Here is a 27,839-nt window from a genome sequence, read left to right as displayed (position 1 = left end):
ACACACTGTTGTCCTGTGATTGCTTTAAGTCAGAAGTGAAACTTTTGCTTCAGCCCCACCCTCACTTCACCACTCCTACGGGGACCACAAGCTGTGGGGATGGAAACCCCTCCCCCACCCCCCCATACAACTAGCACTAGAGACAGAATAAGACAGGGACCCAACCATGCCCTTTTTCAAGTTGCTCTTTCGAAGATGGCCTCTTGGCAACCTCACGTCCTCATCTGAAGTGCATCCTTAGTACAAGAACACATCGTACAATCCATAAACCCTGCTCATGAGCAGAGCTGAGAGCTATTTTTAAACTAATTAAGAACCCTTCAACTTAAAAAAAAAAAAAAGTTTGTGTTAATTTGTGAAACCTCCAACCACAAGCCAACCCGTGTAATAGCAGATGTGGAGGAGACTAATTACAGCCCTGGCAGAGCTGAGGCAATGGTCCAGAAAGGCACAAAGAACAGACAGGCGATGGAGTCTCCCCAGGGAATCAGCAAACGCAGTCTTTCACACTCAGTCAGTACAGCTTCTGATTTGATGGTTTCTAGAAGTTACAAGAGACATTAATGAATAAGACAAAGAATCCCAAAGACAACACGAATACAGAAGAGATTTAAGAGATATATGTCAAAACAGCGGGCTAAGTGGTCCGCACTGCCTTCTGAGAAGCTCCCTAGCTGAGAGAAAGAAAACAGTAAATTTGTCTGAGTGAGCTAAATTTCGAATTGTAATAGGATGGTATCTGTCTGGGAGTTTTATTTTGTGTCATGGTGGTAGGGGTGGGGACAAACTCAGAGCCTTGTGCATGTGAAGAATGACCCAGCTATCCTCTCAGCCCCTGTACTGATATGTAAATACGTAAGGAACTGAGTCTTCTATCACTAAGATGTCTAAAGTTTTCTCCTTGGACAAGGATAATCTCAAGTGAAAAGACTTTTGAAAATCTTACTTAGTATGAAGGACTATAGCATTATATACTTTTGTGTGATCTTAACTGTGTGTGTGTGTGTGTGTGTGTGTTGTTTCTAGAGCACTAATCCATGATTTTATATGTGGCAAGCAAGCACTTTACCACTGTCCTGTATCGTCAGTCCCTGGGTTGTGAGACAATGCCAGCCTTTGGTGCCATAGCAGCCTAGGCTGGTTTGTGTAGCCAAGAATGACCCTGAACCCCATCTTCTGTCTCTGAGTCTCCTGTTCTGGGATTATAGACTTTCACCACCACACCCTGCATGATGCAGTGCTGGAGATTAAACTCAGGGCTTCGAACAGGCTAAGCAAGCACTTTACCAGCTGAGTTACACACACAGTCCTTGTTTACTTTGGTTTGTCTTCCAACAGTCTTGTTATATGTGGCAGCTCATTCCTTTAATTCCAGAACTCCAGAAGCAGAGACAGGGAGATCTCCTGAGTTTAAGGCCAGCCTGGGTACAAATCTATTTCCAGGCCAGACAGGGTTACCCAGTGAGTACTCTGCCTCAAACAAAACACAACAAAAATAAAAAGAAACTGGTGTCTTGGGGTTCCATTGCTGTGAAGAGACACCATGACCATAACACCTCTTATAAATGAAAACATTTAATTGAGGCCAGCTTACAATTTCAGCGATTCAGTTTATTATCATCATGACAGGAAGCATGGGAGTGTGCAGGCAGACTTGGTGCTGGAGGAACTGAGAGTTCTACTTCTTGATCCACAGGCAGCAGAAGGAGGCTGGGTTCCAAAGGCAGTCTGGAGGAGGCTCTGATTCCATACTGGGCGGAGCTTAAGAACGGGAGACCTCAAAGCCCTCCTACACAGTTAAGCTCTTCCTCCAACAAGGCCACACCTACTCCAGTAAGGCTACACCTCCTAATAGTGTAACTCCCCACGGCCAAACATTGAAACACATGAATTTATGGCAGCTAATCCTATTCGAAACACCACACGGGGTTTCACTATGTGGCCCAGACTGTTTCCAAACTTGTAATCCTCTGTCTCAGGCTCCGAGGTGCTGAGATTACAAATGTTTGTTGCCTGACTTAGTCTAATGAATATCATCAGGTAGTAGTTATGTATGTATCCTGAGTATTTACACATTGTAAGACATACAATTTGAATATATTTTCTTCCTGTGGGTTGCTACTGTGCCCTGTTGGTTTCTTTCTGTGATGTAAGATGGTTTTGCATTTTTATGCCATCTAACTTTGTATTTGTCTGCTCATTTGTTGGCTGGCTTTTGTGTGATAATCAAGAAATCTTTTCTATGCCATGTGCATGTCATAAGAGTCTTATAGTCATCGATGATATATTTAGGTCCTTGATTCATTCTGAATTAAATTTTGTGTATGGAAGAGTCCAGCTTCATTTTGCACGTGTGGATACCCAATTCCCCCACCACCATTGGCTGAAGAGATGTCTTTTTCCATCCCATTGAGAGGTGTTGGGACATTTGTGAAATCACTGGCCAGGACACAGATGTTCCTTTCTGGCTCCCTAGCCTCTTCTGTATCCATGCCAGCAGCATGTTGCTTTGATAACTGGATTTACAGCAACTGATGATGCCAGGAAATGAGAACTCCCTAACTTTGTTACAAGATGGTTTTGTTTATTTGGGTTCCTGAGATTCTCTATGGATTTGCAGCAGGTTTTTCTATTTCTGAAACACACATTATTAGAGTTTTCATAGAGATTGAATTTAATCTTTAGCTAGCTTTGAGCAGTCTTGACATCTGAACAATAGACCTCAGCCCCACGAAAAGAGGCATCGTTCCATGCATTTGAATCTTTTTTACTTTGTTTATTTTCCTCAAGAATACTTCATGGTTTTCAAGGAACAAGTTTGTGCCTCCTTGGTTACTGTTTCTTTTTAATTTTTTGATATTACCGTGAATTATATTTGTTTTATTTTCTTTGCACATCATTCAATGCAGTAATGTGAAGTTTGGGGTGTTGGTCTTCTATCTTGTAACTTCAGTGACTTATTGGTTCTAGCACACTGCTTTTGTTATTGCTGTTCTTGGGTCTTTAGGCTGTTTTACATGTATGATCACAACTTACATGTATGATCACAACACTTGTGAACAGAAATAAGCAGCAATTTCTCTTTGCCTCTGAGCCACTTGTCAACACCTTTTTTTTTTCAACTTTTCCTTAAGTGTGTTATCACAGCTTATTTCTAACCTACTATTTAAACACAGAGTCGGTTTGCTGAGGCAGCAAACCCCAAGTGTAAAGTATACCTGAACTTGGACTAGAAAGAAAACATGTGCCTCTGAGTTCAGGAGGTTAGGGCCTTCTGAACAACTGGCAGTTCTTGCAGCCGATTTTCAGAGAGAACACAACTATTAACAGATAAGAAAATGTGCCAAATTAAAGTTTATACATCAGACTGGTGAGATGGCTCAGAGATTAAGAGCACTGATGGCTTTTGCGTCGGTCATGAGTTCGAATCCCAGCAACCACATGGTGGCTCACAACCATCTGTAATGAGATCTGATGCCCTCTTATGAGGGAGCGAGGGCCCAGAGTAAGTGGGGCTGGAGCAAGAGGAAGAGGGGAAGGAAGGGGGAAAAAGCTTATATATCAGCTAAATACAGTTCTAAAATGCAGAGATCATTTAGAACTTTCAAGATCAGAAGGCTTTTCATGGAGCCTACAGGCATTACTTAGAAGATCTCACCATGGTGATTGTTAGAAGGGAAGTGACCTCCATCACTGAATACCATGGTTGACATTCCTGGCTGCCTGATGTGCACAAATGTTTGCTGACTACATACCTGTAAGAATTGTTTTAATATTTTAAGATATATTTTCTTTTGCACATATGTGTATCTCCTCTTGTGCAGATGTCCATGAAGGAAAGAAGTGGACATAGGGTACCCTAGAGCTGGAGTTACAGGTGCCTGTGAGCTGGGAACACCACTCTTAAAACACCAAGCTATCTCTCCAACCCCAGAATTACTTTAAATGAACAGCCTTGAAGTTGAGTTTTGTTTGCTTGTTGTGATGTAGGATAAAGAAAAAGTAGCCCAAAATGGAAGTCAGCAAAGTCTTCCACGCACTTTACTTTAGGTTTTTAGGTTTTTAAACCTAGTGTTTTGCAAATTGTGGTTTAGGAAACTTTTTTATGTTCCAGGCTAGTGTTTGGCACCCTCTGGTGGGAAGTCTGAACATAAACAGCTAAGATACTATCTAAATTAGTAATCATTTATTACATTATTTACTAAGCACCAGACATTGAAATAAGTAAGTCCTTTTTGTGACATTTTCTCTTCTTTATAAACTGCCTCATAACCATATATTGGATTCCAAAGTTGCTGGTCACAGAACTAGCACAGCGAAACAGCTGGCAAGTGGCAGAGATTGAAAGATGTTCTCACCCTTATGGTGCCTTCCCAAATCTGATGACCAGATCAGAGCCTGCTCATTTAAGAGGCTCAACAGCAGCTAGTTTACTATCTCTAGGAATTCCCAACCCTGGGAAGGGCAGTCTCTCCAGGGTCAGTAGGTCCCTGGTTGTTAAAGCCCACATTTATAAAAAAAAAAAAAAAAAAAAAAGAAGAAGACATAGTTAACACACTGTCCAATAATTTACATATTCAAATACAGATTGTTTGTTATAATATACTTTCACATATTTCCCATTTAAATCACATCAGAGTGGTCTGGTGTTGTTATTTTGAGTCAGAGTCCTATTCCAGCCCCATGTTCAGAAAACTATAGTGACTACTCAACTGTAATATTATGATCTGAAAATAATTTCAAGTGTTCACTTGTTAATTTTAATTTACTCTCAAAAGCAAGTATTTTATTTTTCTGTTGCTGTGATAAAGCATTATGACCAAGACCACTTATAGAAAAGTTTATTTTGGCTTACAGTTCCAAAGCGATATGAATCTAGCATAGGGAAGGGGCACTGAAGAGATGACTCAGTGATTAAGAGCATTTGCTGCTCTTTCAGAAGACCCAGGTTCGATTCCCAGCACCCACATGGAAGTTTACAACCCTCTGTAACTCTAGTCCTAGAGGATCCAACACCCTCTTCTGACCTCCATGAGAACTAGGCATGCACCTAGAGCATAGACATTCATACAGGTAAAACACCCATAAAAATAAATAAATTTAAAAATTTAAAAAGAATCCATCATGGTTGGGAATCACCCAACAATAAGCATCAGAAGCAGAGAAACTGTTGGCTGAAACAGGAAACAGAGAACTCACATCCTAAATTACAAGCAATAAACAGAGAGGGCAAACTAGTAGTAGTGTAAGACTTTTAATTTCAAAGCCCACTCCCAGTGTTGGACTTTCTCCCGTAAGCCTGTACTAACCAAACCTCCCAAACAGCACCACCAAATAAGAACTAAGTATTTAATACCTGAAACTATGGGGGATATTTTTCACCTAAACAACTGCAGCCAGCCACTCTCAGTTGGCATCTCTCCTTACACTTTTGCTTCTTTTGTGTCTCAACATGTCCCAGTGGACAGGGCAATGGTCTTCAGGACCAGCCATAGCAGTCTCTTTGAAGAACACTGGAAAGATATCTCCTCAGTGCAGCTCAGCTAGTCAGAAGCAGACTTTCTAGGTTAGTGTTTTATTTACATGGGTATCTTGACATTCTGCAGAGGAAGTGTTGGTCAAAGCAAGGGCTGGAGGACAGCAGAACAGGGCATGCACTCCCAGGGACTGACCCAGGTTCTGAAAGTTTTCCAACATTCTGTAAGGCGCTGTCTAAGGCATGCTGTGATGGGACTCTGGCATCTGAGAGGCTGCTGCTGTGACATTCATATCACAACCAGGAACTGTTTTGACACTACACTGATTTAAGGTCTAGCTGATTTGCAAGAATACCCTGCTTTCTTATTTCCTCTACAATCTATATTCCATGTTGGCATCTTGCCGCTCAAGGATTTTTCTCTTTCTCCTATCTTATGTAAATCACTGGGCTCTGTTAGTGAACACTAGGTTTTATCCCTCTATTCCTTTGCATCTTCAGTGTTGGTCTCTGTATTAGTCAGGGTTCTCTAGAGGAACAGAGTATATATATTCAAAATGGTTTACAGGCTGAGGTCCAGCTACTCCAACAATGGCTGCCTCTGAACAGAAGGTCCAAGAATCCAGTAATTGTTCAGTCTCACAAGGCTGGATGTCTCAGCTGCTCTTCAGTGTATGCAGGTGTCCTGAAGAAGTAGGCTCTAATGCCAGTGAAGGGATGGATGTGCTAGCAAGGTGACAGCAAGCAGGCAGAGAGCAGAAGCTTCTTTCTTCCATGTCCTTTATACAGACCACCAGCAGAAGGTGTAGCCCAGATTACAGGTGGGTCTTCCTACCTAAAATTATCTAGATTAAAAGTGTATCTTCACACCTCAAAGATCTAGATTAAGAAGTAAATCATACCACTTCAAATGATTTAATTAAAAAAATTCCTCACTAGTGTGCCCAGACACTTTTAGAATTTAGTTAATTCCAGACAGTCAAGTTTACAACTAAGAGTAGTGATGACAGTCTCCAAAGAAAATGGCTCCTGATCACCTGCATTTTCTTAAGTCCAATGTTATTGATTATAAATATACCCCAAAACCATCTTCTTATGCCCTATAATTTAATTCTGGCTTTTTAAAAGGCATATTTTAGGGACCATGGGTATACGTGCATGTCTTTAACCACCTCACCCCCCAAACTCCAGATACAAAGTCAGGCAGATCTCTGTCTACATAGCGAGTTGCAGGCCAACAAAGACTATATAGTGAGATTCTGACTAAAAACAATTTACAAAATACCCCCAAACAAAAAAAAAAACAAACTAAAACATTCCTTAGAGCTGAGAAGAGTGCTTACACACAAGCATGAGGACCTGAGTTCAATTCCCAGAACCCACATAAAAGCTGGGTAGACAGGGAGTAGGCACAGAGGGGCACACCTCTAATCCCAGCACTGCCAAGGTAGAGATTGGAGGATCCCTCAGTTTCGCTGGCCAACCAGCAAGAGATCCTGTTTCAAAGATATAAGATGGCAAGCAATTGAGAGGATACCTGATGTTAGCCTCTGACCTCTATGTACACACACACACACACACACACACACACACACACACACACACACACACACGAATACAAATAAATAAATGAATATGAAAAAAAGTATGAGAAAATTGGTGATTATAGAGAGGATACCAGATCACATGACTACCTGAAAGAGCCTTTGTTATTGTAATCTATAGAAGGAGGGTTGGCACAATGTCACTAGGCTAATTCATGAAACGGAGGGAAGGGACTTGGGGCTTCAGCCTTCACTATGGTTTCTGTGGAGAGAAACAGGAAAGGCAAGATGCACAGGTTCAGGATCTGCTAGTGTGGACTCTGTTGACAGGCTCTGGGGCATGAAACTGTCACCAGCTGAATGATCCTTGGTCTTGTTTGGTGAGGACTAGATGCACAGTGGCTCAGGAATGGTCGGAATGTGAGTGCTTTGGATACAAAAAGCTTGCTTGGCTCCTTAGCAACTGGTTTCCTAGGTCCAGAAATTGATTGACTCAGTGAAGGGTCATCCCTCCAGGGTCAGCAGGTCTCCAGTTGTTCAAAGCACTAGCACATTGAAAACAGAAGACATGGTGAACAGTTGTCTACATATTAAAACACATATTTTATTACAGTCTACTGTCTTTTCAGTTTTCCATTTAACTCATAGGTAAGGGGTCAGAGTAGTCTGTTGTTATTTTGAAACAGGGTCCTACCCCACAGTCCAGATTGGCTTAGAATTTACCCTGTAGCCCAGGCTGACCTTGAACTCTAGGTAATCCCCTTGCCTCACTCACCAAGGAACTGGGATTACAGGTATGAGCCATCATGCTTGGCCAAAGAGGTCTTTTACAAGTATTCCTATGGGCACCTTATCTGTGATTTTCCTTCTAGACTAACAAAGTGAGATGATTTGCAAATGTCTGTTCCAGAGTGAGACACAGTACCCGCTGAGACAAAAGCATCTGATGTTTCACTGAAGAGGCAAACAAATGCTCACCGATTCTACCTGACCTTTCCAGAGCCACGCAGTCCAGGGTAGTGAAAAGATTGTATCCACGGCTGCATTGAGCCTCAGCCACCTGGTACCTCTAGACTTTCTATAGCCTCCAGGTAGCCTGTTTCCTTGGTTGAGTGAAAACTCTGGGTAGTGTGAACCAAAGTGCCCATCAGTGACTGCCTAGGCAAGTGCCCACATATAAAAGCAACAATGCATCAATTAAACAAATGTGTGTGCCATCTCTAGTAGAATGGGAGACACAGAATATCATTATTCTATTCCTTTACCCCTCTGAATTTCCCTTGCCCCCTCAGCTTCTTCATGGTTAGTGAAGGGTAGAGCTTTGCTCTCTGCATCTCCATATCCTCTAAGATGCCAACTTCTCCATGACGTTTGACCTGGCAGTGGGATCATCATTTTATCTCCAGTACTTTTCAGATGCTTGTAGACACCCTGATGGGGTGCTTCTCAAGTTTCCTTGGGTGTGAGACTCTCCTGTGGCCCCTAGGGGTGGGGAGAAGCAGACTTAGAGCTTCCAACAAGCCCTTAGGTGGTGGTGAGCTAGACTTTGAAACTAAAGTCTTTGTCTCCCTTCTGTTTTTTTATTGTTAATACCTGATACCTCAGCTTGGGACAGTTACAGAAAAAATGGGGGGGGGGTGTAATAGAAATTTCAAACTGACAGTTATTTTTCTAACCTAGCTAGCTTCCAAATAATCGAGATGAGACCTATTGATTTATTCAACAAGCTTTAAGTACAATGACTACGAAGATGTTTCTATTCCTCTAAGCTATCTGCATCCCAGCCATAGGCCCCTTGTTACTTGGATTTAGTCTCTCTTGGCTTGCTCAGCTCCATGTATGTTCTCATGGATAACTCTCTTGGCCACTCCTCCTCATGCCCAACCTCATGGCAACCTCCTCCTCCTCCTTTTCCTCCTCCTCTTCATCTTTATCTTCCTCTTTCTTCATCTGCCTTGTGACCCTTCTCCTCCTGGATCCTCACCTGCCTTGTGGCCAACTTGCCTTCTCCTAGGTCTTCAACCTCAGACCCCTGGCTGGGGTTGGAAGTCTAGCTTTTCTTTCTCTTCTGCCCAGTCATTGTCTATTCAGCCTTTTATTAAGCAATCAGAGATAATTGGGGAGCATGCTTCACACCACACAGATACAGGAGATTCTTCAATATTCATGACAAACACCACTGTCCAGACTGTAACTAGATCCCTGGGCACAGAAATCAGCATCTGAATGTACAGTGCATAAAACCCTCCTCCAACTTGGTGGCGGGTGGTGGGTATTGCTTTACCTCAGGGTTGTTCTCAACAGAAGAGGAGCTCCATCTAATGATGACTTTTTGCTAGCAGAGTCCTGTGGGTGAGGTGGGGGGTGCAAAACATCATGTGGTTAAACACAAGGAGTCTACCCGAGACCTGGCCTCAATGGCTTTATTTTGAGATGCCCACTAATCTGAAGGGGCCCAGATGTGTCTGACTTTCAACCCTGCTGCAAAGTCCAAGCTCCAGAACTACTCAACAAAGTGACCAAAATCAAACGATACCCTTCAAACTGTCCTAAAGCTTATGATTACTAGCTATCCTGAGGTGAGTATGGCTTACCCACTCACCTCTTTGAAATTTCATATGCTTCCCCACTTTTCCTGGCTCTAAATGGGAGTTAAATTTTATCATGCAATTTGAAGATAAAACATAGTCAAACTATAGCACCAGGGAGTTCCAAGCCAGACTTGTCACCACAGGGCAGCCTTTGAGAAACACTGCTTCCAACCCTTCCCAGGCCCACCCTCTCCTCACCTAACCTCTGAAAACAGAGCCCCAGAAATGGAATTTCTAGGAGCAGGCCAGGTAACAATAGCAAACATCCAAACTGGTAGACCATAAGTCTCAAAAGCAGAGGGATCGTGATGCGTCTTCACACTTCAGACAGATTTCAAGGACTGTCCCTTCTCACACAGTTCCAGGACCAAAGCAGATGGGGAGACAATCTAAAATAATCTTAGATCTTCTGTCTGTGTACTTTTATATCTCATGAGATGATCACAGGAAGTGCCAGAAACCTAACTCGAGACATTTTACCAACACGATTTAAACAACCAGGCATCTCACCTAAGTTTTTACAAAAAAAAAAAAAAATTGCATCTGCGTACTTATGAGTGTCCCATTTTCCTTGGGTCCACCTCTATGTCTCAAGTTGTTTAGGTCCTCAGCCTCAGGTAAGAAGTGACTAAAACTGTCTCTGGGCCCCATGTGGTGGCATATGTCTGTGATCCTGGCACTGGGGAGCAGAGGATGCAGGATTGGAGTTCGAGATCAGCCTGGGCAGCTTGATGAGACCCTGTCTGCAGACAAACAAGCAAGGAAATGGATCAACGGAAAGATCTCTCTCCTCTTTCCAGGGATGTGAGGATTCATGATGGAAAGGAACCCCACCCCCACTCCCAAGGAGGAATGCCCATTTGAGCTACAGAAGCATTCATAATATCTCCAAAGAGCTCAGTGGAGAGCAGCAGGGTTGAGACAGCCACACAGAGGCTCAACCAATGTCACCAAGAAACCTCTCTGCAGCCCAGATGGGACATTTCAGGATTTAATCAGTCCTGCTGGTCCAATCTTGGAAACAGCTCTCTGATGGAGACAAAAGTTCCATGAAGCACATTCTTCCTTCCTATGCCACATGCATTAGTCTAGAACATACTGGGTCTTCAGGCATGGTTTAGGTCATTCATCTATTGTTATAACCAGACACTTGAGGCTGAGTACTTTGTAAGTCAGTCTTTTCTTCTTTGCTTGTTCCCTGACCCTCATAAAGCAGGAAAGCAGAGGAGGCAGCTGGAAATATCTATACAAGGAGAACTTACCTTCTCACAGAGTGGTAAAGTGAGAGAGTTGCCAGATCTGCTCTGTAACAACCTGCTCTTCTTCTTCTCTGAGTAACCAGCCTACTCTTTGGGGTGCTGCAGCAATTGCCTGTTGGGAAACAAAGCTCTTGGTTTCATTGACTTTTGAAGGCTTTGACACTTCCCGACACTCTAACACAGGGCGGTGATCTCTGACAACATAGATTTGGGAAACAAACTATATTTAAATGATAGTGATCTGTGAAAAGTGGGGTGCCTTTGAATTCTGCATAGGTGTTCTCTTTTGCCTCTGGTGAGATTTAGCATGTGGGACCCTCATAGTCACTTAAAACTTACAGAGTCAGTAGCTTCTGGGTTCTTGTCTCAAAGAGTCGAACAATGAACTTGGTGAACTTTGTGAACAAGGGTGATGTGTTTAGAAAATTTTATTGAAGGTTCATAGATGGGAGAGTAAGAGAAAGAAGACAAAGTTTTGTATTGCAGGAACAGGTCCCCAATAAGGTTATACCACAAAACTGCTAGTCCAGGGGCTTCTCAAAGCACCTGCAGAAACTTGGGTGAGACATGGGGAGAAGGAAAAACTGATCAGTTCCATCAACTCAACCATGAGGTATCCACATGACTTCTTTCTGGTTTGATCATGTTCTTGCATGTAGTTTTCTGTCAAAAGCATTCATTTAGGGGAAGAAAGATAACAAGAACACAGATTTCCCTCCCTCCTGAAATCCCTGGCCTCTGCTCAGGGCAGAACCAAAGGTATTTTGGCTCAAATATTTCTGACATCTTTGGTCTTCAACAAGGACAGAACTGTCAACAGGGCCAGAGACATTTCCAGCTTTTATCCAAGAAAACAACAACAACAAACAAATGACAAAACAAAACAAACAAACGAGAACCTCCACCAGTTTGTTTTCAGTCCAGTTTCTATCTCCTGCTCTCAATCCCAAGGTCCATATGTGTCCCCAGTGAAAAGCACCTCTCATTGCGAAGATGACTGAGTTGAGTATGTGGTTAATGTCCTACAGGCAATTGCTGTTGGGTCACTCTAAGCCACATGGCTCAGCAGTTAGACCCTAAGCTTGGTGATGCAAAAGCAGATATTTGGCTAGTCTTTCTAGTACCCATCCCAGTGGAACCTACTCAGTAGATGCTTGTTGACCTGTCCAAAGAGTAACTTGCTTTTTAAACCTCAGAATTACACCGCTGACCTAACCTTGGATTAACTGAGAAAGAAGAAAGATTGGTGTGGGGTGGGGCTTGATCAGTTTTCGACATTCTTCTAAAGTGAAGTCTCTATGCTAATGTGAGGGATTGTCTTTTTGGGGAGGAGTGTTGAGTATTAAATCCTGAGCCTTAGATACTCAGTTTGTGATCTACCACTGACCAGGCCTCCATCCCCCTTGTTACTGTCTGTTTTTTACATTACACTAGACATAATCTTTCCATATTGATGATATAGTTAACCTTGGAGGGACTGCTCCACCTCTTTCTCCTGCCACATACTGCCTCTCAGGCAACAACTGGCCCCTGTTACATCACCTTGTAGAACCTGGGATTAGGTGACAAGCCTGATTTCTGACATCTTGCTACCAAGATAAGCTGTGGTTATAATGCTGTCCTTTGTCTCTCGACCAGGAGTCTTTGTGTTCTGCCACCATCCATAAAAGTGAGCAGCTTAAGTTTTTCATCTTCCCAGGAGAGTAAAATCTCAGACGCTGCTCAGTTGTTAACATTCCCAATTGTATGAGGTACCCTTCTCATTGCTACGACAAAATAGTACCTGACAAAAACAAGAAGGTAGTGGTTTATTTGATTCTACCTTTTGGGGTACAATTTGAGTCTATCCTTGTGGGCAAGGTATGGCAGCAGGAGCTTGAGGTAGCTGGTCATTCTGTACCCACAGTCAAGACTCAGAAACATAAGTACCTCTATTCATCTAGCTTTCTCCTTTTTATGCAGGCAGGGATTTCAGCTCATGGAATTGGTACCACCCACATTTAGAGTGGGTCATCCCACCTCAATGAACCTAGTGTAGAAACTCCCTAACAGACATGCTCAGGATTTGTTTCCATGGTGATTCTAAACCCCATCTAACTAATGATCATGATTACCCATCACACCAACCAATACCAGTGTCTTAGAGCAGAAGCAAAATGAGCTGTCTCCCCCCCCCCTGCTGTGAATCAGATAGAGATTGCTACCTTGGCATCTCTGGAGAGACAGACAGCAAGTGTTGGGAGTCAACCATGGTGCCTCATGCCTTGTTCAGCAAAGGTTTGTCAAGGTCTTCTTAGCATGACTGAGGGGCTAGGTCAAGATAGAGCCCAAATGGCAACAGGCAAGTATCCAAAAGAGGGAAATCAGTAGGAAGAGAGTCTGTGGTGCAGGGCTATCCACCAGCAAGACCACTGAAGCTTATCAGAAGCTCTCCAAAGATGTTTGGAGAGATCTAGGGGATTGACACAGTGGGTAAGGGGACTGCTATACAAGCATGAAGATCTGAGTTTACATCTCCAGAGCCCATATAAAAGCTGGGAAAAGCAGTACACACTTGTACCTCCATCATTGGAGGACAGAGGCAGGATGGTTCTAGGAGTTGGTAGGTGGCTAGGCTAGCCAAAATAGTGAGCTTGGGGTTTGTGAGGGAACTTGTCTTAAAAAAAATTAAGGTGGAGAGATAAATGAGGTAAAACATAGCAGATTTTAACCTCTGACCTCCATACCTGACAGTATGGTTGAGAGCACCAATACCCACACATCTATATACCACATTTGGGGTGTAGGTGAGGGTACACACATGTAGGGGGTAATAGTGAGGGCAACTGCACCCACATGTCCATACACTACATGGGGGGGGGTAAGAAAAAACTGTGTGTGTGTGTGTGCCTACATTCATGATGGTGAACTGAGTCTAGCTTGCTCGTAGGTGACAAAGTAGATAGGGTCAGCAAGCCCCAATGCAGGTGAGCATCAGTCACCAACATGGACCTCACAACCTGAAGAGATATCAGCAAGGCAAACGTGCAAACCTTCACTGTCTTCCTGGGAATTTCCCCCACCATTCTGGTAGAAAACCAGCGCATATGTGCTTTCAGAGCTCACGCAGGACTTTTGGTGCCTCAAACGGGCATCTGTTCAATGCTCTTAAGCACCTGCCAGCCAGGCAGCTTCTGACGCATGCATTAGATAAGCAAGGGTTTGTTTTTTGTCTTTTTTTTTTTTTCTCATTGCAAATCACAGCATTACAACAATGCAGATTTCTGCTGGAGCTGCAATTTGCTGGCTGCGCTCCTCTGAAGGCTGCTCGTTGAGGAGAACATGTGCCTTTTGGACAGCACAGATTCATGTGCTCACTGTTTCACGCCTGGGTTTTTTAAATTGTTCTCTTCTATTGGAAATGAATTTTCACCTAAGAGATGGAGGTGTGGGCTGGTTTCATCCCCAAATTATGTTAACATATGTATCATGCTTAAAACCCATGTCTCATTCTGGGTCTTTTTTTTTTTTTTCTCTTTTTCTCTTCATTTGCTTCATCCTTTTTCTGCTGGAGGTGGGGGAACATTCCAAAAACAAACTTTATCTGCACAGTGTATATGAATAATTTTCTTCCTACTTTATTCTCTATCTACAAGAGCACCCAGGTTCAGACCTGTGTTCTCCTGCCCTTCCTGCTGCTTGCCTCAGTCAGCCCTTCCCCTCTCCCACCTGGACCATCACAAGAACAACATCCTCTCTAAACTCTCCAAGCTATGGTGCCTTTGAACTCATTGTTCACTCTGCAACCACAAGCATCACTCTAAAACCATCAGTCTGGGGCACATTACTCTCCTGCTCCATCCTTCCTACTGCCTGTACACTGTAGTGACTTCCTGCTGCCAACTAGACACAGCCAATCTCCATGCCAGAGCACCCCCCTCTCACCCACCAACACTCCATGAAGTTTCAAGCCATTGTACTGAAGCACACAGCGTTTGTAGCTTCTGTGTATGTGGCAGACTCCCATCCTCTCCTTGAGATGTGGCTTCAGCTTACTTTAGAATCACCCGGGTCCCTCCCGAGCTGAAGCTGATCCCCTTTCTGAGGCTCACTACCCTCCCTGACATGTGCTTTGAGTGACCCTCAGATCTGTTGCCCACCGAACCTCACAGGAGCAGAATCACAGGGCACATGTTTACGCATGCCTTGCCTCTTATCACTAAGCATTATGCACAGGACATCCATACTGTTAACTCATGGCTATATTTCCTCACTTTCATTACACTACAGTACAGCGGTTCTCAACCTTCCTAACGCTGCAGCCCCACAGTTCCTCATGTTGTGGTCACCCCCAACCATAAACTTTTTTGGTTGCTACTTCATAACTGTATTTTGCTACTGTTGTGAACTGTAATGTAAATATATGCTATGCAGGATATCTGATATGTGAGCCCTTTGAGACCTTGTCCCACAGATTGAGAACTCCTGCTATAGTAGATCCTGGCAGTATGTTTCCCTTTGCACACAGCTTCTGGCTCCTGTGAATAGTGCAGCTACCGACCTGCTTACAAATATCTTTTGGTGACTCAGTGTATGTTTTGGATGTGGGCTGCACAACCAAGAGTGGACGTGCTGGGCAATAGTGTATCACAGTGGTCACAGCCACACACAGTCTTACTGCATGTATGAGTACTTTAGGTCCCAATACTTAATATTTCCACTTCAATTTTAGCCACTCTGATTGGAGTGAGGCCACATCCCCATTTGGTTTTCCCTTGCACTTCCGTACCAAACAAGTGACTTTCCATGGGCTTGTTTTCTGTGGTGTGTCCTTTTAAGAAGACTACACAGTCCTTTGCTTGTTTTCCTATTGAGCAAATGTCTTTTAAAATACATAGGTTTGTAGGAATTATTTATGTATCCTCAATAAAAAATGTAATATTCATTTTCAAACCACTTCTCTTATTTTATGTGTAATACTTGATTCTTTTAAACATTTTAGATTTATTTACTTATTTTATGTATATGCGTGTCTGCCCGCATGTATGTCTGTGCACCGTGTGTGCACCTGAAGGCCTGTGGAGGTTATAAGAGGGTGGTGAACCCCTTGGAACAAGAGTAACAGATGGCTGTGAACCATGCTGTGGGTTTTAGGAACCAAGCCTGGGTCCTCTGCAAGAACAGCCAGGGCTGTTAATTGCCAAACCAGCTTTCCACTATTTTTTTTTATTCTTTTAATAATTCCATTTGATGAATAGACATTCTTAATTTTAGTATATTGTATCCCAAATTGAATATTATATTGAATGCAATGTATCTAAAATGTAACAGTTTCTTTTTTTAAGGTCACAGTTTTGTGTATGCTCTTGTTTTAATATTTAAAAAAAAACTATGTTTTTGACCACTTTAAGGGCATAAAACAATCCCATTTTCTTTTTCTCTATAGTCTGTGTTGTCTTACTTTCCATACTAGGCATGCAGTCCATCTGGTGGGATAATCTTTTCTGGTGTGAGGTAGGGATCACCATTTGCCTTACTCCATGTGGGAAGGCAACTGACTCAGCAGCATCTTCAACAAGAGATCCCCTTCCCACAGCCTGGATGTTCAAAGCTTTGAACATCATAAAATTGTGAGTTTACCCTTAATTCCATAGGCATTCCACACAAGTCTTCAAAAATGCCAATGATATACTTTGCATCTGTGACCTCTAAACCTTCATGACTGAGAGGAGCCACTGTTATACCATCACACAGAAGAGAAATCCAAGGCAAATAGAGATTAAGACACTTGTCCAGTTCACAGACAGCTCATCACAGACTGACTCAGAATTAGACCCCAGGAAGCCTCATTTTGCAGACTCTATATTCTTTTTGTCCCCATGGTATGCTGCATCTCACTAGTAAGGCTTTATGGGAACATTAATTTTGGTGATGTTATGTAGGCTGGTTCGTGACTCTGATGGGAGAAATATAGACAGACAGTGGTGGATTTCTAAAATAGAGCAACAGTGACGGGAAAGAAGAGATGGGTTTGACCAACATCACTGAACTAAGAGAGCGGATTTAGTGGTATATCCCAGTGAGAGTCAAAGCAAAAAGGTTATAAATACATCAGCAGGAAAGTCAAGGAATATACCTGGATAAAGCTCACATCTGGTTTTCCTGTTCCTCTCTTGCCCAACCTTACATTCTATTTCCCTTCCTTTACTTTCTCTCTTAGTTACATTATATTTACATCAAGTGTGGATTTTTCTAAACTTTGTCAAGTCTGATCTATGGCTCCTCCAATATTACTCTTTAGTACCAAGAGTCTCATCTAAAACAGTTCTGCTCCAAGAAGAATTCTGGTGCCGTGTCAGATGTCTATCTATCATCTATCACTCCATCAAAGAACTTAAGGTCTTTCTGTGTCATTGAGTCACATATTCACCAGCAAAGGGTTCCCAAGCCACCAAGAACTGTCCCTCTGATGTCTTCAGCTCTAGTCATGTGTTGACTAAATTTTTATTCATAAACCAAAATTCAAAACCACTAACATGGGTCAGCTCACACCTAAGCGACCGGTAGGAAGTCAGGGTTTTACACTTCCCTCTCAAAAGTTCTTTTAGATAGGTCTTCAGCAAGGCCACACTGTCTCCCTCAATGCCTTCACACGCTCAGCTCCTGCTCCAGATGGTTGGGAGAAGGTGGCTCTCATGTCATGCTGAGAAGAGATGCTGGAGTGGGTAGTGGGAATGACGTTGTCTGGTCCTTTCCGCCCTCCCCCCAACCCCTTCCACCCCTTGAGGCAGAGACTCATCTCTAACCTATTGAGGCACCAGTTGCCATGAACACTTGACGTTGTTGTCCAGTTTGCCCTTGTTGTCTCCATTTTACAGGGAGGACGCTGTAACTCAGCACGATCCACTTGCTGGGTTTCACAGCTAGGACGCCACCATTGACTCACTTCTTCATTTATGTACCGCCGTATGCTTGGCACTATTCTAGGTGCCAGTAGGCGGCAGAGCAAAGATATGAACTCAGAACACCGAGCTCATGCTCTCAACCATGATTACATGTCTTCCTAAGGCCCATGGTAACAGCTTCACAGACAACAGCACTGAGTATGGCAGGACAGAGGACTAGAAAAGCAGGTGGCACCCTGACCCTTTTCTCATCCTGTTTCTCTCCTGTATAACCTCAGGCTTTTGCATGTTTGAGCTCCCATCCCTGGAGGCTTTTCTCTATACCTGCCTATCAGAGAAGTTAACCCATTCTGTTCACCCCAGTACCCCAGCCTGCATGTACTCATGACCCTCACCTTGGTTTAGCCTCTTTGTTACCCCCTCCAGTAGATCCCTTGGGGTAAAGATCATGCTAAATTCAGAGCCCAGAATGTGGGGCGGTGGGCTGTGAGAAGCACCTGGGTGCTTGGTCGAGCATAAGCCTGGGACCCCGGACCCTTATTGGATTGCAGGTGTTCAGTTCTGCTCTCAGTTCTTTTCATTCAGCTTCAGCCTTCCACAACCCCTCCCACAGAGAGGTCTATGGCCATCAGTCACAGTACCTCAGGCTCTCCCACATGCAGATGAGGTATCTCCCAGCTCTTAAGTCAAGCCAATAGGCGTTATCTGCTGCCAGACCCTAACCCACCCTGAAACTGTATATAAGGGCTCTATTTAGGGGGAGTAAAGTGCTCGAGAATCAAACTGGTGTCTGAGAGTTTCTGTCACAAGAGCTCTAACACTTGGGGAGAGATCTGCTCTCCTGCCTGGGACACCAAGCTGCCTCTTTGCCAGCCAGCCAGCTTCTTATCGACTCAGCCCCGGCCCAGGCCCGCTCAGTGGAGAGACAGGCGCAGCACCTGGGAGTGACCCAGCGGTATCAGCAGAGGCAGCAGCCGGGGGGGGGGGGGGGGGGGGGGGGGGGGGGGGGGGGGCAGGCAATCTCCCCTCCCTGCTCGCACTCTGTGCGCCTTAGGCCGGGACCTCCCGCATCAGGCCTGCTGGAGACCTATGAACAGTGGAGACAGGGCGGAGGCAGTAGCAGAGACAGTAGCGAATCCTTCCTGCTCTCACCCTGTCCCCAGTCGGGTGTCGTGGGACGCCCTCCGGAACAAGGGACCCACACCAGAAGAGTCTTATCTTGCTGTGGGAAGTTCATACATATACCTGGGTTCTCACTTTTTGTTGTATAGCTCTCCCCAGGTTTTCAGAACAGGCAATCTTGCTTTTATTTGCTTACTCATGGCTCCAGGTATTGATAACTTCCACACTGTACATTTCCTCCTGAAAATCTGGCCACTGTTTGTGCCAACCTTACCAGGGCCCAGCCATATCTCAGTGTCTGCCTTAGTAATCACTCCCTGCCCAGCCTTGTGCCTGCGAACTCACCAGCAGGGAGGGCCCTTCTAAGGGCAACAGTAGATGGCCAAGAATATGCCAGCTCGATTCTGATGATTCTAAATACTCCCTATCTCTCCCCAACCTTGTGTATGGTGTACATGTTCTTGTGCACATGTGCATGCAGGTGCATGTGAACATGTGTGCATATGTGTGTGGAGGCTGCAGGTCAATATTGGTCACTTCTTACCTTATTTGTTGAGACAGGGTCTCTCACTGAACAGGAAGGTCAGATAGGGTGGCCAGTGTGCAACAAGCTCTGCTGTTCACCTCCCAAGCTCTGGGATTACAGGCACCTGTCACAGTGCCTGGCTTATTCTATAGGTGCTGGGGAATCTGAACTCTGTCTTCATGCTTATACAGGGAACACTTTACAGACTGAGACATCGCCCTAGGTCCTCTCATTTATTTTTATTATTTTAAAAATGTGTGTGTGTATATATATATGTGTGTGTAGGGTACAGGATTGTGTATGTGATTATTATAGACATTTGAAGAGTCTAGAAGTATTGGATTCCCCTGAACCTAGAATTACATGAAGCTGTGAGTTACCTAATGTGGGTACTGGTAACCAAACTCAGGTCCTCTGGAAGAACAGAATGTGTTCTTCATGGCTGAGCAATCTCTACAGCCTCTTTCTGTTATTTATTTATTTTTTTAATATAGGGTCTTACTGGGTAGCCTAGACTAGACTGGAATTTGCTGGGTAACTCAGACTGGCCTAAGATTCCTGATCCTCCTGCCTCAGCCCCCTGAGTGCTGGGATCATAGGTGTGTGCCACCATGCCTGGCAAGGAAGACACACTTCTGAAAGCAAGTGGCCTATACTGAGCCATCACCATGAGCCTAGTTAGCTCCCAGTGCTCTGAGAATGGAAACTTTAGTCAAAGGGCGACGGTAAACTGTATAACTTGAGAAGGCAAAATTCCCTTCATCTTTTCAGCGGCACAATAGCAGCAGGCACTATTTTAAACTCTCTGATAATTTGGTCTTAATTATATGGTGTGCAGAGGCACTAATAAGTTTACCAATCTGCTAGCAACACTAAACACACATGTCTTAGAAAATGCTACCCTTCTCCGCGATTATTACAGGACTGGGAACTTGGGTAATTGTGAATAATTAAGAGGGAGTGACCAAATGGCGATTCACAGGATGTCTCCGGAGACATCAACAGAAGCAGGGAACCTGCAGGGTGGGCAAGGAATCCCTGGAGGCTGCGGGGGCTGAGCCTGTAGGCATACGTCCTTCAAAGCTGAGTGGGAAGCAGAAAACTACGTCAGGGTGGCCAAGAAATTGTTTCTTTTTTATCAAGAGGTCCAGTCAAAGTTTTGAGAGTCTCAGGATAAAAAAAAAATGCTGATTGTGATCGAGCATGACGTAAGAGTAATTTTAGTGCTCAAGAGACTGAAGCAAGAAGATTTCAGGCAAGGCCAGTTTGAGATACATAGCTAGAGGGGGCCGGGGGGGCTTCTACTCCCAGTGCCTTGTACCACTGTGGTGTAGAATCACGTGGGTCCTGGGATCCCACAGTCTACACAGCTCCCAGCTCGGTTCTGCCACTCAACAGCTGAACTCCACCAAGTTACTGTGGGTGTTCCTTGGCTTCTTCACTGCCGAATGTGGCAAATCCCTGCCTGGCAGGAGTCATACTTACATCCACAAGCATATGTGAAGCCCCAGCAGACATCTCCATACGCAGTTGGGATAGAATCTCTATTCTTTCATTCCTTTCCTTGCCTTTTTAGTTAGAACAAACAGACAAACTTAAATTTTGTGTTTTCTGATCATATCCACCCCACCCCTCCCTCTAACTCCCTTTGGACTCCTGTTCAGCCTGTTCTCCCCCAAACTTCATATCATCTCTTCTCCTCCTCCTTTCCCCCTAAATCTAATGTGCTGCCATAATTGCACAGATATGGCATCACCCACTGAAGCAAGGGCAGTTTACCGGTGGCCACATATCCTAAAGGAAAAATGACCCTCTTTCAGCAGCCATCAACTGCCAGTGGCCTCTCAGAGAGGGTGGGGCTTTATTAGCTCCATCTCCATCTATCCTGAAATCTTGACCAGGAAGCCATATCTGATGTGAGTTCTGAATGCAACATCCAATCATGCCCAGAAGACAGACTTTCCCAGCATCCTTCATTCTCTGGCTCATACATTTTTCTACCTCTTCTTCTATGATGTTACCTGATATGTTTGTGTATGTGTGTATTATAGATATCTTTTTTGTTTTGTTTGTTTGTTTTTAAAGATTTATTTATTGTATGTATGTGAGTACACTGTAGCTGTCTTCAGGCTCACAAGAAGAGGGCACTGGATCCCATTACAGATGGTTGTGAGCTACCATGTGGTTGCTGGGAATTGAACTCAGGAATTCTGGAAGAGCAACCACTGCTCTTAACCACTGAGCCATCTCTCCAGCCCTGTGATAGATATCTTATTTAGGGTTAGGTTTAAACAGTCTCAGCACTTTGACCAGTAATGGGTTTCCACATTAACTACCCACTGTGAAAAGAACTTCTCTGATCAAGGTTGAGAACATCACTGATCTCTGGGTATAAACAAATACTTAGAAGGCAGTGTGATAATATGTCCATTTCTCAATAGAGCCTGTAATCTCCCAAGTCATGAGCTTTGACCAGTTTTGCCAGGTACAAATTCTCTCCAGTGAAACTAGTTTCAGATCCAAGTAGAAAGTGGTTGGTTACCCCCTTAATCTTGATGCCACTACTGCACTAGCAGGCAGATCTTGAGTGGCAGGCTGGCACTGCAGCTTTCTTGGTAAGGGCATTGGTGTCTTTTTCTCCTCCAGCATCACCTTCCAGCACTATGAAAGCTATCCAGCAGGATGGGGCCTGCCTCTTGTCTTTGTAAGTGGATAAATTGTGTTTATGGAGCTCATACATGAGTAGAACAGTTTCTGACTCTTAGGAGTATCTTGATCAATATTTGCTCAGGGAAGCAAATATAAAATATGCTCTTTCCTACTTCATCAAAAATTTTTAGCATAGGCAGGCTAAATAACTTGGCTAAAGCACCCAGTAAGTAGGTGGTAAGCTGGGCTCTACTCATGACAGACAAGGGTGGTGTGACTACAGCATAGTTAAACTCAACATGACAGATTTAAGCAACAGTGTGGAGTTGGGCTCTGTGCCCTGATCTTTGTCCTAAAGTTGCAGTAATTAGCCAGAACATTTGTTTCAAGTAGGAAAAAAAGAACACCCCAGCAGCTGAGCTAGTGTGAATGCCTGACTTCTGCCTAGCTTCTTTGGATAAAATAGAAACTTTGCTTCTCTGATATATGTGTTTAGGCAGATTAAATTCATGTTTGATTACAAACCCCAGGATAAAGGGAAAATAAATATGTTCAGCAGATGAGATATTTCCAAAGGGAGGAGGGGGAAAAGAGTCCTCAGTTAATCTTGTGGTAGCTACTGTCCACCGGAGAGTGTAGGGTAGGCTATCCTAACCTGCCTTGGTAGCCTGCCCTGAGACCCTCTGTGAGGGTTTCCAGGAGATCCAGAAACTATCTGCTTCAGGCATGGACCCCACAACCCTCCTATGATGTCAAAATTCTATGGACTTTTTGGCCTCTTCCCTCTGGCCTGTATCTCACATATCGGCCTATGTGCTGTATGCTCTCCTCCCCTGGGGTTTTACTCCTTCTCAACCTACTGGGAAATAGAAATCAATTCAGAAGGCCTAGCTGAAGTGTATATATCCTATCTAAGTCTTTCTGCAGGGGTTGGGAAGGGAAGGGCCATTTCCTTTGCAACCCCCAAACACTTGCTAATTTTCTTGCTCTGTTTATCAATCCGCCTTTTAATAAATTACAATTATTTATGTGTGTACCTGACTTCTCAGAATCTTCACACATGTTGTTTGTCTTCTGGTTTCTGGACCCTGAGCACTACACAAAAGTGCATTTAAAAACAACAGCCGGGCAGTGGTGGTGCATGCCTTTAATCCCAGCACTTGGGAGGCAGAGGCAGGTGGATTTCTGAGTTCGAGGCCAGCCTGGTCTACAGAGTGAGTCCAGGACAGCCAGGACTACACAGAGAAACCCTGTCTCGAAAAAACAAAAACAAAAACAAAAAACAAAAAACAAAACAAAACAAAACAAAAAAACCCCCCAAACAACAGCAACAACAACAGAAGAAGAAACACAAAAAACAAAAACCAAACATGTTAGTGGATGGAAAGCCAGTGTCCAGCACAGAAGCAAGGTGAATCAGGAGTGGTATAGTTCTAAAGTGTAGTTTTACAATATCATTAAAGGGATGGCATCCAGATCTCAAGGATCTGTTTATTAGCATGTGACAGTGCACATATCTGTAACCCTACACAGAAGCAAGGTGAATCAGGTATGGCATCGTGCTAAAGTGTGGTTTGAGTTCCTGGGGCTTGACTGAGAGAAACACCAAGCGTGGACATTAGTATCTCCTTTATAAGCCGCTGTGCCAGTCAAATGATTAGCAGTGTTCATGTGTGGTGCCTACCAGCACACCCAGGGCATCCAGCACATAGCAAGTGCTTTATACATGCTAGCTCCTGTCTTCCTTTCTAGTCTCTCAGTGATGAACTTGTCACTGTTGTCCATCAGCAAGTTACACTGCAAAGGGGAGCTCCAGAAGAATGTGATAGAGGATTCAAAGCAGGCCAGCAACTGTTGGTGCTGCCCTAAGGGTTACTGTACTGGGTTATTGTGGCAGTAACTCTGGAAGACCAGCGTGGACACAGAGATGGAGGAGCCAGGCATGCTCCTGAAATGGGCTCTTAGAAATTGTTTTTTTCTAAAAAACAAAAAAAAAGGGGGGGGGGGGAGGGCATAGTCCACAAGGTAACTAAAACCAAGAGGCGAAATGGTCACTTCTGACTTCATTCTGTGTGTGTCTCTTACTTTGGGGGTGCCTGCTTACTTCTACACATAAATAGTGTCTGCCCATCTCATCTCCTTTCAAGGTGGACACACAGGGCTGACTCAGGGTACTAAAGCTGCAGGTCCTAAACCTGAAGTCCAGGGGGATAGCAGAACCTCTCAGGAAAGATTGGCTCCATTATCCGTGGTGGTGAGGATGTTCCCTGGAGTGACGGTCTCCTGAAACCCAGATCGATGCCATCAAGTGTTGATACTATTAAGGGCTTAGTTAGACCTTCTTGCTGATCCAGAACTGAGACAACGTCAACCAGATCCACCACACCTTGACCAGGATTGCTAATGGTGCACACCTCTAGCCTTGTCTCGGCTCTTCCTCTGGGTAAACCTCATGTTGGTACCCTAAGACAGACTCCGGGGTCACTGGACTTCTCTCTATGTTCAGTGTGGCCACTTTAAAGAACTCTCCCCTCTGTTTCACAGCCACTTGTCACCACAATCAGCATTCTGGGTACCAGTGGCCAAGCCTAGCTATTCAGGATTCCTAGAGTCCAGAATTTTGCCATAAAAACTCCAGTTACACTTCAAATTTGGTAGCTTGACTGGGAGTGGGGGGGTGTTATGGTCAAGGGGATGCACCCCAGGGTCTCAGTCACACTGAACAAGCGCTCATCACCAAGCTACATCCCAACCCCGTGGCTTTGGCTTCTGGCTTGTTCACTCTCTAACAATAGTTATCATCAATCTGTGCCCTTTTGGGGCGGAAGACACAGAGACATAGGGTTCTGTGGACATCTGCCATGACACCAGGGCAGAGGTCAGGAAGGTTGTGTGGCGGGCAAGAAGGTTGTAAAATGGGGTGAGATTTAGAAGGCTGCGGAGAAGGGAAAGGGACCTCTTTAATCCTATTTGTCCTAGAGGAGTTTTCCAAAGCCAGACAAAGGAGCTCCTGTCTAACCCCCAGTCTCACCCGCAGACTGTCCCGGGCAGTCTTTATGTTCCTTTTCTAGCTGTGCGCACTTGGCTGCACAGATTTTTAAAAGGACAAAGGTTGCTTTAATGGTGTTAATGGGGGGTGATGAGCAAATCATAATCTTATAACCGAAATGGTTCACTCATTCGTGTGAGCTATTGAGAGCTAAATCTCTTTGGTAGGTGGAGAAGAAAAGGATTTGAAATTGCCTGCCACCCACCTCCTCCGCAGGAGTCGGCATGCATTAATGAGGGAAGGCTCTGCGCACTCAGAGCTCTCTGCAAAGAGGCTGCTTTGGATCGCAAACATTACTGTGACTTGCTAGGCAGGACTGGAGAAACCGTGGGGGTGGGAGGCTGGCTGTTGCCTGCGGTGTTTTTCTTCTGGGGCTCCCCTGTTGCCTCTAAAGCAAAATGGCTGCTGAGAAAGAACCCAAGTAAAGGAGCGGTATTTCTGGATTCTTATTCTTGCAAGCCCCTGGTCAACATGTGGTGCCCCGCCGCGCCATGATGTGTCTCACTGCCCACTTCTGAGCTTACCTCATGGCAAGCAATTGAAGAGCTTGCAAGGAAGTTAAAGCCTGTTGGAAAACTGAAGGAAGTGGACATCCTAAGAATAATAGGGCTTTCAAGATGGCTCAGTGGGCTAAGGCCCTTGCCAATAAGTCTCACACCTTGAATTGGAGCCCCAGGACCCACAGGTGGAAGGGGAGAGTTGAGTCCCACAAGTTGTCCTCTGACCTCCACACACATCCCCTCCAAATAAATGAATAGTAAATGTAATAAAAATTACTACAGCAAAGGACATCATACAGATGTAATATGGTCTTTGCATAGTTAGCTTAAGATAAAGAACTGTGTTCAGAACCTTTGTTGAGAAACTAAGGGGCAGAAAATGATCTTAATAGTAATAACAAGAGGGTGGGGGAAAATGGCTTGGTCTATAGAATTCCTGCTGTGTAGACAGTATGAGTTTGATCTACAAAACTTCTGTAAAAAAGTGTAGTGCTTCAGGGTACAATGCCCATGCTGCGGAGACAGAGACAGGATCCCCATGACTCACTGGCCAGCCAGTCTATCCTAGTTGGCAAATCCCATGCCAGTGAGAGGCCTTATCTCAAAAAGTCAGGGTTGATGATCGGTCATCTGAGGAATGACAATGGAGGTTGACCTCTGACTTCCTCATGCACACATACAAACAACCACAAACTTGTACACAGACAGACAAACAGACAGACAGACACACACACACACACACACACACACACACACACACACACACAGACTTGTAGGTTGAACCTTACACCCCACCCCCAGCCTCTTCTCCTGAGATCCTCCAGGCTGAATGGAGAGGAACCAGTCAGCCAGTAGAAGAGGAAGTGAGCATATTTCCCCGGTAAAGCAACACCTTCTAAACCTATTCAAACAGAGCTACCAACTGGGAATCCAGTATTTAAATTCCAGAACTTATAGGGGATTTCTCATTCAAATCACCACAGAGTGTGATAGAAGCAAGTGTTACCAGAGGGGGGGCTGGTACTCTACCCCCACCATGCAGAGGGGAAAAGAGAGGTAAAATCGGAGCACCACATGAAGGAAGAAATAAAGACCTGTGATAGAACAATCCCCAAGGAAGACAGGTGTCGCATTGGACTATAGAACGGCATGGGCAGTGGTGTGTATGCTATGCTATGGGATACAGAAGAATGGACATCAGTGATGTGCCAAGAGAGCTGGAGACATGGCTCAGTGGTTAAGAACTGTGGTTGTTCTTCCACAGGATCCAGGTTCAATTCCCAGCACCTATAAGGAAGTCCACAACTATCTGTAACACAGGCTCTACACGTGCTTTGTGTATCCCCAGGAAAAGTTTTGTCATACAACACAACACACACCAACCTAGTTAATCGGTCATTAGGAATCTGCAGCCAGGATTGGGAAGGGCTCAAGTCCTCCTGTCTGTGAACTTCCCTTTTTCATGAGTTTCTAGTGCTTTCATCATACAGCTTAGCATACTGCAGTCTGGCCACACACACACACACACACACACACACACACACACACATGCACAACACACATGCCTGGTATCCATGGAGGCCAGAAGAGAGTGTCAGATCCCCTGGAACAGGAGTTACTTGATTGACTCAGCTAGCTAAGAACACAGGGCTCAGTACCATGAAGGAATAGAGCTTAAGAGCTAGTAGAACATGTAGTAGAACATGTCTACTCATCCCACAAAAGACATCCGCCATAGACCAAAGTACAGATACCACCCGAAGTCCACAATGAGTTTTACCGGGGTTATTTGTAGGAATAGAGGTGAGAAGTTACTTACAGGAGCAGAAATGACTCAAGACAGTTACATCACCAAAGCCCACCCCAGCATGGGCAACAACTCACAAAAGCAGGAAACTGGAACACACTGCATTGCCTGCAGGCAGCTCAATAGACAGGATAGTGTATCTTCCAATTGACTCCGTGGGTCTAATTGGTCTAAATCTCTTCCAGGAAGCTCAGCTGGTTTCTGCTGGTCTGGTCTCAGAGTCTTCTTTGCAGCTGGGCTTTGTTTATCTGAGAGGTACTCTTAAGCCTCTTAGCTTTTATTGCTTACTCTGGCAGGGAGGGTCCTAGTGAATCTGGTCAGCTTTAGGAAATTCTTGGAGCTGTTTTGAGTTGTTTACCTTCCTGTTTAGGAGCTTCCAGCAGGATGGAATTTTTCTACCTAGGAGGAAGCTGTTATACAATAATGTGTGTG

The 27,839-nt window shown here is 44.4% G+C and overlaps 1 long non-coding RNA gene across 1 annotated transcript; it reads right to left on the bottom strand.

Moving 5' to 3' along the window:
• Positions 1-1,557: 1,557 nt before the first annotated feature.
• On the bottom strand, positions 1,558-27,638 carry LOC117705332 (uncharacterized). Its single transcript, XR_004606425.2, has 4 exons — positions 27,485-27,638; positions 10,874-10,982; positions 9,305-9,366; positions 1,558-8,502 (listed from the first exon to the last, which is right to left on the bottom strand). It is a non-coding gene; the product is annotated as an uncharacterized LOC117705332 (long non-coding RNA).
• Positions 27,639-27,839: the final 201 nt, after the last annotated feature.

The sequence above is a fragment of the Arvicanthis niloticus genome, chromosome 3 (genome assembly GCF_011762505.2).
Source record: "Arvicanthis niloticus isolate mArvNil1 chromosome 3, mArvNil1.pat.X, whole genome shotgun sequence".
Taxonomy (NCBI): domain Eukaryota; kingdom Metazoa; phylum Chordata; class Mammalia; order Rodentia; family Muridae; genus Arvicanthis; species Arvicanthis niloticus.
This window is presented reverse-complemented; position numbering and strand designations above follow the sequence as displayed.